The following is a 12,206-nucleotide window of genomic DNA, read 5'->3' on the forward strand; positions in this document are numbered from 1 at the left end:
GAGGGGTTATTAAGTTGACGTCAGCCAACTATGGCTCACAGCACCCCAGCATTTGAAGATGGTTGGTGATTGGTGAGCTCACCGCCGTCACAACTGTGGGAAAACATGATTGACAAGCACACCACGGTCTTGTCAGCCACAAACCGGTAATTCTCACGAGATGAAAAGCTTAGCGAACAATGGCACCATTACTTAGCTGACTCAAGTTAGCACTTCAATGAATTTGCACGGTTTTCGGGGCCGGAGGTAGATTTGCTGAGTTTCTTTTTTTTTTATATGTAAACTACGTTGAGGTGAACTTTGTCGTCCTAGTTACTTTTATTTTTTTTTACAACCAATATCTGACAGTCTAACTGGAGACGAGAGGGAAGGGTTGTTGACAATTTATGGGTGGTCGCAACTGCGGCGAACATTCATGTACTAAAGTAGTTCACATAATTCATCGCATGGCTTTGTGTGCGAGGAAGTGGCTGTACTTCTCGCTTTCCACCGGTGGATACTGACGAGTGCTCAAGCGTGCAGTGCCGCCAGGTAAGAAGCAGTGAGATACTTTCTTGCTCTCGGTACGACGCCTTGCCCTACGTGGTGATCAGCACCGTTTGTGGCAATCAACAAACACTTTCATGACATTTTGCTCTCATTGTTCTGTTCCTTTGAATAAGAGGTTTCCGTTGCCTATTTATGCAAGTTATGCCCATGGACTCCACTACTGTGTCCGCAGCGATACCTAAATCTGGGCTCATGTGGCGGGCGTGCTTATGAAACGCCGCAGCAGTTGCATAAAGCGCTGACATCTGTAAATCCTGCGGGATTCGGTTGAGCGGCACACCAGGTACCAATTCCCTGAGCTGTGTTCCTAGAAAATAAGAGGTGAGTGCCTGTGCTGGGTTTGGTATGGTTTTATGGGGGTTCAACGTCCCGAGGCGACTCAGGCTATGAGGGACGCCGTAGTAGAGGGCTCCGGAAATTTCGACCACCTGGGGTTCTTTAACGTGCACTGATTGCACAGTACACAGGCCTCTAGAATTCCGCCTCCATCGAAATTCGACCGCCGCGGCCGGGATCGAACCCGCTTCTTTCAGGGTCAGCAGCCGAGTGCCATAACCACTGAGCCGCCGCGGCGGCTCAGTGGTGGGCAATCGTCTCCTCGCAACACACGAAGAATAAAGCAGAGAGAGCCAGCAGCCGGCAGCACACGGACGCAGAGGGGAAGGAGAACTCACCCCTCGAACGTGGCTGCCCAAGCGCCGCACGACAAACCAGTTCCGTGTGCCTCTCTCCCCCAGAAAAAAAAAACGAAACGAAATGTGCCATATCGATCGCAAAAAACCGATTGGACAAGATACCGCCGCTACAATAAGGGTAGATCAAAGTTACTAGTCATCGCAACCCTGCTGTTTACCTCGTCTTGAACCAAATGCCACATAGAAGCAGCTATTCCACGCCACTCATACTCTATCCTAAGAATGCGATTGCTTCGCAATACATTTCAAAGAGGAAAAGACAACGGTGGACACTCGACTCAGCTCGGAAAAGCGACTGCCGTGGACGTGAAGAGAAGTTTATTTCGACCTTGGAGCATACAAGGGACAGCCGTCCCTCCACAAAACAGAAGAAACACTACGGCGACCGATGTCGCCCGATGCAACACACGTACATACACTCACAAGCAACGCAAGTGCCCGAAACACAAAGTGTCCAAAGTACAAGAGTTCAAGAGGGTCCAAACGCGCGGGGGAAGCACGCGGGAGGAAGACCGCGCACCAATTCCGCGCACAAACATCGCGCACCACACTGGCGCGCGACACTCAATATGGCAGGAGCCGCACCGTCACACGGCCCCTGCTTGTGACGATGAAGCGGGTGCTCTGCCGTGGACACATCAACAGGGAGAAACTTCAGCAGCCCCTCCATTCAAGGCAGCACACACTGAAGGATTTATAAAGAACGACCCACTGCACTGTCCAAGTGAGGCGATCCCTTGCGCAAATATCGTGGGCCCTTTATTCGTCGCCCACCTGCGCGGCTGGTCATGTTCGAATTAGCGTAAGATCTGCCACAAAACTGCTAGTCGAAACTTGAGTCAGGCATGAATCGGTAGTCGACCCGGCAACCAGCAATCACATGGGCGTCTACGGGGGCCGTTCGTGGAGTCCGCGCCGTTTACCATGGGAACGGGTATGCGCTACTCTGAATGCGTGGTCCATGCGCCTAGTGGAAAGCTCCAGACGAAGACGCCTCCTTTGTGGCTTCAGCTTTCCTCCTTGAAGAAATGAGACAAGCACGTTGCAACGCGTTCTCGCAGGGGGCAGCAGACATAGGAGAGGACGCTGCAATCGGTCGAGGGTGGCACCGCGTCGCTGTACACCACTGAGGAATGTTCATTCAGTGCTATAGTTTACGGTCCTCGTCATGGGCGTCCGGAGGGGGGGGGGGGGGGGGGGGGGTGGGGGCAAGGGGGGGCGGCTGCACCCCCCTGGAAAATCACTCACTCGAACCGTGAGTGATGGCCGCACGCCAGGGGCGGTGGTGCGCTCAGCCAAAAGGGTAAAAGCAGCCCCGCTTCCACGCTTTGGGTCACATCTGCGAAATGCCGCGTCCGGGTGCGCGTCTTTACGCCGTTTTCAAACCACACGGTCGTTAGCTCTGTTGAAGGGCGACCTGTTGCAGACATACAGCGGCACCGACGAGCATGTGTTTCGAGCCGCCTTGAGATGGGTGTCTGTTTCTTTGATCTCTAGAGAGATAGCGACACGGAGGCAGACAGTGCACAGGGCATCTTGTTTTAGCCTTCGTTGCTCGCTATAATCAGCATACGTTCGTACGCCGGCCACCAATGAATTCTTCAGGAGGGAAGGACAAATCAGCCGTGTCCACCCCCGCTTTGTCGGGCCAAGCGGGCGATGAGTTGGCGCCGCCGCCGCTCACTGTCTCCTGCGATCCACGGGAGAGCGCAGTTCGGTAGAGGCGCCGCTTTCAGAATCTTCGGCAAAGGGGATTAGCAGTTGCTTTTGTTCATGGCGACGCAGTCTCCAGAGGCGCCCCCACACCAGCGTTCCTTGCGTCTTCTCCGAAAACCAGCGCCTTTGGTCAACGCAGCCCGATGGCGCCTGCCTGGCTCGCCTGTCACCTCTGGCTGGGCCTCAAATCACAACAGCGCCCATGTACTGTGCGATGTCAGTGCATGGTAAAGAGACCCAGGTGGTCGACATTATCCGGAACTCTGTACTACTTTGTCCCTCATAGCCTGAGTCGTTTTGGGGCTCTGAACCCCATAAAAACACACAAAAAAAATTTCCGACCGGAGTGGCGAGTGTCCCTTCCTCTTGGAAGTCGCGCGGCGTTCCTTTCAACCCCAAAGTGCGCATTCGGGGATATTGCGGCAAGTAAGCCCTTGCACGTGCGCGCGCCTCTGTGTTTGTGCTTCGGTGTTTTTAGTGGCCGGTTGTCAACGAAGCTGAGAACAACCAAGACAGCGGACGAGAAAACGACGAGCGGCGAGCAGTGTGTGTGCGGTTGCTCGACTGTGCGGATGCGCGAGCAAGATGGAGCGAGGTGTATGAAGCTGCGAGCGTGCATTTATCTTGTAAACAAGTTTTCGTTGTATATATAGTCATCTTTTGTTTTCAACGTACGCGTTCAACCGTTTTTCCAATCAATGTGTATGATGAGTGTGCACCGAGAACGTGTAATGAAGCACAGAAATGAATTTATCACCCGTGTAATCACGCAATTCGCCCAGAAAAGCCCGAGGCGCCTACAGTTGCTGTTCATGGAAGACTGACTGAGTGACTGTAGTTGCGTGTTTGTGAACATATTGTGCTGTGTGCTGGTCATCAATCCGGGTGAGTCGAGAACCCGTATGCAGCAAGACTGAGCACTCTTCTCCACGAAGTGACAGTATATTTTTGCATTTTTATTAATTTTAATTGTTTCTTCGTTGATAAACTCCAATGTATATCTCCTAGCCACGCTTTAATCTGCTGTTTGTAATTTTTCTTTCATGTGTGTATTTCACTTATTTTTTACTTATATATAAATAAATAAATTTACTCCGCAAATAGTGCCTTTTTGCTACGAACATACCCCCCCCCCCCCCCCCCGCCCCCTCCGGCGCCAACAACCAATGCCCCCCCCCCCCCCCCCCTGCAAAAAATTCTGCGGACGCCCTTAGTCCTCGTGTGATAAATCGGCAACGCTTTGCATTCTCCTAAGGGTTGCTTAAGGAGGTATGAGGGTGTTAAAACTATTTTATTTGTTAGCATATCTTGCTGAAGCTTAGCATGCAGGCATATCATGGGATGCTGATTTTGAAGATGCATTAAGATTTCAAATATCTCACTTGCAAGGAAATATATGGCAAAATAACATATACTAATTAGGTCATCCTTGCGGGCCTTTATAGCAATTTATCAGTCGAAGGAAGCTTTTTTAAGTATAAGCAAACATTTTCAAAGGCCCACAGCACATACTAAACCTAAAAAAATAAAGCTGGAAAGAAAAAAGAATGTGGCAGTAATTAGCCCACATTTGGCCTAATTGCTAATCTATCATGTCTAAAGGAAAAAGGAAAGCTTTAGGATGTGCATGGACCTGTGGAAATGTCTACATATTTCTTAAATAAGCTTTTTTTAAACTGAGAAATTGCTATAAAGGCCCGTAAGAAATGGCCTAATTGGGATGTTACTTTACCATCAATCTTCTTCCAGGTGAGATATTTGAAATCTAAATGCATATTTGAAATTAGCATTCTATGATACACCTGCATGCCAGGTTTCAAACCTGGTTTTAGACCCTAATTCCCCTTAGGAGTTATTCAAGTTTTTTGCCTCAATATATCAGAAAATCAAGACGCAGCCAAATTTCGCGTTATGGAGTACTGCAATCGTCGGTAAGTTTTTCACACCTTATTATATCTAATTAAGTGCGCATGGTTGGAAGAAGAATAAAACATTGTTTTCGGTATTCATAATACACCCTCGTGTATGAGGCTTCCTCAGCATCTGTGACATCAGTTTTTTCGCCAGAGTTCTTATTGGCCTCCATATTTCTGCTTTTGCTCCACCATGATTGCCTCCGCCAAAAAACTTACGCGACAGCCATTTTTTGATGATGGTGTTACATTGCGCACTGGCACGTGCACTGACATCACACAACACACCAGCGCTTTTGAATTTCACCTCCATAGAAATGCTGCCACCATGGCCTGGATTCGATCCCGCGTCCTTCGGTCTTGCAGCCGAAAGCCGCAGCCACTACGCCAAGTCCGGGTCGAGGCGCAGAAATTGACCGTGCTGTGTTGCCCCTGTGAAGCGTGCACTACCTTTATAACAGTGTTTATGCGGCGAAGCAAACTTTAACTTTATCCAGCACCTTATTCTATGTGTAGCAACGTTGTAAAATACCTCCTGCACAAACTCCCCACTCGAAATCTGACACTGACAAGAATATTACGAAGTATGTTGTATAGGAGAATATACGTGACGTCACTTTCCTCGCTTGAGTGTCATATTTTTGTTCTAAGGGTGGCCCTGTGCGCAGTTGCCACAACCACTGCCAGATAATTTTTCATCGTGGCCATGCCTTTCCTTTCTCCACGACCGGGAAGCATTTTAGAGTGTGCTACCTGACCCTGGAGTGCGTCAAGATAGAGATTCTAGTCATCTTCTATCGAACTAATATCGTCGCCAGACGTGCGACGATCCAGCAAATCAAAACCTTGAAGCAAAGAGGCTAAACACATTCTTTCACACGTCTACTCGGTTTAACTACGTTGAAAGCATACTACATTTTTTGCGAGACGCCTCGCTTTTGGTATTATTCTAGCACAAGGCACTGTTTTGTCTTTCCGAGAGACTGCCTTGCTTGCTAGATTGTGACTTTGTCTCTCGTTCCTTCTCTCTTCCCTTTTTAATCCCATCATTCCCTTCCCCAGTGCAGGGCAGCCAACCGGAAACCTTTCTGGTTAACATCCATGCCTTTCCCCCACTCTTTATCTCTCTCTCTAGCTCCGTTCACCCATCGCCACGTTATGGGGCCTGTAAAGCTCTAGGCGCGCGCACCGAGATAACGGCCCGAGTGTCGCAACGCGCCGTCAGATCACGCAGTGCTTCAACGAAGGGGACATGCCACGCGACTTGAGGAGATAAAATTGGCAGTGGTTTAGCTCCGGTTAAACCTGGAGGATTGCGAAAGCAACGAGGAGAGAGAGGCGATGGAGAGCGCGCGGCAACGGCGGCGGCCCCGGCACGCTAACACTGTGCCGCTACTGCGCATGCGCAACTGGCGAGCGCGGAGACGTCATCTCTGAGTCACCCGCGCAGCGACGGCGGCGACGCGCCAGCGGTGCGTTGTGCGCGCCGTCACTGCTCCTCGCGCATGCGCAGTATGGCCTTTCCTAGGCTCCGCGAAATGGCTCAGCGACTCGCGTAGTGTTGCTTTCGCAACAAAAAGCCAGCACACAAGGAGAAAGGTTCTGGTGGCCCGCTCGATTCTTAGCGGACGGTCGCTGGCCGGGCCGACTCTGTTGTCTGGGCACGCCACCGCAACGATGCAGGTCACAAGAATGCCCTTTTTCATGCAGGCCTTACTGATATGGATTACCACGTCAACGCCGCCGGGCTGTCAAGGCAGCTGTTACAACCTGGACACGGATTCCGACGTTCGGCAGCAAGTTGACTTCATGGACAACGAAATCGACGCCGTGCAGTACCCGCTTGTATCAACCTTTCCCCATCTGGCGAACTGTTTCCACATCTGGCAACCAGGAACTACGCTCAGCGCCACCGCGTTGATTGGACTACAAATACCGCCATCACACTGCGATCACTCGGGGCACGCCACCGCAACGATGCAGGTCACAAGAATGCCCTTTTTCATGCAGGTTGGTTACTTACAAAATTCAAATTGCATTCGCTCTGATAACGCGTTTTTGGTTGCGGTGTCGTGCCCCATCGACGCTGACTGCAGTTTGCGAAGGTTCTTGTGCTCTTCATGCTACCAGTGTATCAACGCCTATGTCGTTTGTCTTATGCTTGTGCTAGCCGGGGATGTGGAATTGAATCCAGGACCCCCAGAGAATAACGCCCCTCAACCATCCCTCGAATCAATTGCCTTGGCTATATCCCGCATTGAATGCTCTCAAAATACTATGCTTAGTGAACTAGCGTTGATTCGCGCTGCTCAGTCGAAGGTCGAGGATTCAATATCCAGCCTTTCAGCGCGAGTTGACGCCCTGGAACAATCCACGAGCTCAAATCAGTTAAGTAGCCCGAGTTTATCAGCCGATCCTGATATGGCTAAACTTTCATCCGACATTAAGCTACTTTCAGATAAATGTGATGACGCTGAGAACCGCCTCCGACGGTCCAATTTGCTGTTTTTTGGAATCGCAGATCAACAAGATGAATCTTGGTCCGAGTCTGAATCGCGGATTATTTCATTCTGCGCGGACGAGCTCGATGTCACAATTGATAGCCACGATATTGAGCGTGCTCACAGACTTGGCCGTTTCCAACAAGGAAAAAACCGCCCTATCATTGTAAACTTTATGAGATTTAAAGACAAAGGGCGTATCCTTTTTGCCAGCTCCAAGCTTAAAAATTCTTCATTTTCTGTCCGTGAGGACTACTCTGCACGCGTTCGCTTGGCAAGGAAGAAACTTTTTTCGTATGGTCAGCAACGAGGTGGCTCATTTAAAATCCGGTTTGATAAGCTCATCATGAACAACAAACAGTTTGTGTACGATGCTGTTAAAGATTCTGTGGTTGAAATAAATTTATAGCGCTCACCGCAGGCACACAGGTCCTTTATGCACCAATGCTTCCAAAATCGCACGCGTGCAGCCCCTGCCCCAATCGATAAATCAGTTTCCGTTTTACTAACAAATATCCGAAGTTATTTTCCAAAGAAAGAAGCCGTGGAAGCTATATTGCAAGACAACAGCACAGATATTGCGATCTTTACTGAAACGTGGCTCACACCTGATATACTGAATGACGAACTTTTCCAAGATAAGCAATCCTTCACTTGTTTCCGCCGTGACAGACCAGGGCGTAGGGGAGGCGGCGTGATGGTTCTTGTTAAAAGTATTCTGGTCTCTTCTGCTGTCGCAGTCAATAGTAAAAGTGAAATAATTTGCGTGAACGTTTCTCTTGCTCATTGCACCAATATAATAATCGCATGTTACCGAGCACCTGACTCCGATCATTCCTTCAACGACGACCTAAGTACCATTCTGCTCGACATAAATAAACAGTTTCCCAGAGCCAACCTTATAGTTAGTGGCGATTTTAACTTCCCTGACATCGATTGGGACAATCTAACCGCATCTTCCCGCCATTCCAGAGAATTTTTGGATCTTATTCTTTCGTTTGACCTCTCTCAAGCAGTCAGAACACCAACTCGGGGCACTAACATCCTAGATCTTGCACTTGCATCTAATCCTGATTTAATCCAGTCTTTATCATCCATCGCCGGTCTTAGCGATCATAGCATAGTGTTGTTCAATTTTTCAGTTCGCATCACTCCACGACAACGCTCAGTGAAATACATACGCGACTACAAAAAAGCCAATTTTTCTAAAATCAATGAAGAACTAGCCAAATTTCTTCTCCACTTCGAACAGACTGCCTCTTTCAGGTCTATTGATGATAACTGGTCCATGTATAGAGATAAAATTACCTCTTTAACTGAATCTTATGTACCCCTCGTTTGCATTCGTGGTGATGCCGGAAAACCGTGGTTTACCAACTCTTTAAGAAGTCTGTGCAATAAGAAAAAACGATTATTTAGAGAAGCTAAGGGCTCCAACTTAGCGTCTAAATGGGAAAAATATTTTAGCTGCCTGAGAAATTACACCAAGTTGCTTAAGAGCACTAAACAAAATTTTTACAGCAATGACCTACTCGATATCCTTCGAAACAACCCAAAAAAGTTCTGGACTATTTTAACTCCAGGTCGTAGCGGATCGCATAATATATCTTTATTAGATCAAGATGGTTGTCATGTTCCAAATGAGCTTCGCTCGGACGTAATGAATGCGTACTTCACATCTGTTTTCACCCACGAACCAGCCGTAAACATTCCTACATCACAGAGCCTAAATGTATCTGAAATGCCACCTGTTAGTATCTCAGCCGAAGGAATATGTAAACTTATTGAAGATTTAAAGGTATCAAGTGCTCCTGGGCCCGACAACATTTCTGCGAAAATTCTTAAATGTACCAAAGTAATATCCAGCCACTTCCTGCAAATCATTTTCACGCAATCTATTTCTAGTGGCCAAATTCCGTCTGAGTGGAAGATTAGCCGAGTCGTGCCTTGCTTTAAGGCAGGAAACCGCTCTGATCCATCAAATTATCGTCCCATCTCGCTAACATGCATTGCGTGTAAACTACTTGAACATATTATTTACTCCCAAGTAGCTAATCACCTCGATAGAAATTCTTTTTTTCTTTCCAAACCAACACGGATTCCGTTCTGGCTACTCATGTGAAACTCAACTTTTTGAATTTACGACTGACCTCCACCTAAACCTTGACTCCTTGTTTCAAACAGATATCATCTACCTCGATTTTTCTAAAGCTTTCGACCGAGTTCCCCACCAGCGCCTCTTGGCTAAACTTTCCTCCCTTTCACTGCACCCGCTGATATTATCATGGATTCGCAGTTTCCTAACTAATCGTTCGAAATACACCGTCATCGACAACCATCCTTCTACCGTTACTAAAGTTACCTCCGGAGTGCCTCAGGGCTCAGTTCTTGGGCCGCTCCTGTTTCTTGTCTTTATCAATGACCTTCCTGCTGGCATTTCATCATCCATCCGTTTGTTCGCAGATGATTGCGTTCTTTACCGCCGTGTTAGCACTACGAACGACCAGTCATTGCTGCAGGACGACCTGAACTTGATACAAAGTTGGTGCTCTACCTGGCTCATGAAATTGAATGAAACTAAATGCAAGTTTATGCACGTGTCCCGTAAACGATCTAACCTGCACTTTTCATACTCGCTAAACAGGACCGCGCTATCTGAAGTTGAATCCTACAGATACCTTGGCATAGAAATAACAAGTAATCTTAACTGGTCGAAGCACATTACGTCACTGGCTGCTAGCGTTTCTAAATCACTAGGATTCATCAGACGATCGCTCACATTTTCTCCCCCTAAGGTTAGACTAATCGCATACGAAACTTTCATCCGCACTAAACTTGAATATGCATCGAGCATTTGGAATCCCCATCTAGAGTATTTAGCACATATGTTAGAGGCCATTCAAAATCGAGCTGCTCGGTTCATAACATCAAATTATGATTCTTGGTCGAGTGTTACTAATATCAAATCCTCCGTTGGTTTACCTTCCTTGGCATCCCGTCGTAAGATAGCAAGGCTCTGTCTATTTCATAAACTTTATTATAATTTTCCCCAACTGCGTGAGAGCCTAATTTTGCCCCCTTTAAGATCATCGCGACGTTTGTTTAATTGCCGTAGTATTCAACGCATTCATGGTTCAACCAATGCGTTCAATTCCTCGTTCTTGCCAGCGGCCATAGCCGAGTGGAATGTCCTTCCTGACAGTGTTGTGAATGAAGTTAATTCCCTAAAATTTAAACAGATGTTAATTGATTTATTCCCCAAATGATTCCCGTTGAAGGCCCTTTTTCTTTTTCTTTTCTTTTTTTTTTTCTTTCTTTTTCTTGTGTTTACCTACTTACTCGCTTGTTTTTATTTTGAAGTGTTCACAGCTGTATCTACATGTGTCTAAGTTTATGTTCCAACTTTGTTCTTTGTTCTTTGTGACTTGATTACTGTTCGACCCCCCCCCCCCCCCCCCCCCCTTATGTAATGCCCCCTGGGGCCCTTAAGGGTAAATAAATGATGATGATGATGACGATGTGAATCAATCGTCGAACTGATAAATATTGGTGATCTGGGCCTTTCTTTAGGCAGGGGTTGCCCTGCCTTGTGCCGCACTGCTGTGTTTGACGGCTTTTTCTTTTAAACCAAAAATAAATCGGTTTTCGTTGCTGCTAGGCAACAGCATTTTTTTTTTGCCGGCAGAAAGAACGCTAACAAACCCCGTCGAAAGGAAGATGATGGCCTCAAAGCATTTTAGGTTAGTTAATTATTTTCTTAAAAATTTTGTGATGAAAATCACTGCAAGGATCACAGTATTTAGACATTTTTAATGTTACGTATTTCTCGATAAGTTGCATAATTTCGCTACAAGCGGCTTTAACGACTTCCTTGTTACGTCATGCTAAAATAGTGTTTAAACCCGAACAGCACGCTACGCAAGGGTGGGAAAGGATCGATTACCTGCTATTAAATTGTGTAATTATAGACAATGCATTATGCATGTGTTTTGCTCTGTAATTCAAGAGCATGAAGCCTGTATACTGGTGGGTTATTAGAATCTAATGTCATGGTCCGTAGCTTCAAGCTGCATTGAAAAACTGCGGCTGTCTGTGAAGGAATCTCGCTTTCTGGGTGAGAAAGCTTTGAGTTATAGTACGCCAGAGGATTAAACACACGGAGAATAAACCTGAGACTTAATCTGCATGTCAGGCCACATCTAAGTAGCGTTAAGCAAGCTGTCTTTTCCGTGGGAACAACGTTACTGTGAAGGCTGTAAGGGGCATAATTAAGTACTATGGTACAGTATGCCCACGAGGTGCTGGAAAAGAGCGCTGGATGCCACCTGGCTAAGCCTAAAACTGGTTTACATTTCATGGGCAGTCAATAGTAGAACATAAACATCAGAAAAGCTAATTACACTGAAAGAAGTAGAATAGAAATCCATTAGCAAAAAAGGGGCCCAATATGCTGCAAAAAGGAAATAAAAAAAAATAGTTGAGTGACTCTATAGTATGAATCCATGGTAGAGAGAGGGTGTGGTAGATGGTCCTTGGCGATCACAAAATGAACAAGGGAGGGGAAAACCTCAGGTTGCTTGAGCCAACGTTTCGACAAGGGTACTTGTCTTCGTCTGGGGACTTGTCTTCGCCCAGACGAAGACAAGTCCCCTTGTCGAAACGTTGGCTCAAGCAACCTGAGGTTTTCCCCTCCCTTGTTCATTTTGTGATCTATACTATGAAGTTAATTTTCGCCTGAAATAAAGATATACAGAGACATATAAATGTTATGAGAACACAGAACCTGAAAACATTGCACCAATTCAATAGCAGTAAACCTATACGTGCATTAG

This window comes from Amblyomma mixtum, chromosome 10 (genome assembly GCF_055824585.1).
Source record: "Amblyomma mixtum isolate Tamu chromosome 10, ASM5582458v1, whole genome shotgun sequence".
NCBI classification, from domain to species: domain Eukaryota; kingdom Metazoa; phylum Arthropoda; class Arachnida; order Ixodida; family Ixodidae; genus Amblyomma; species Amblyomma mixtum.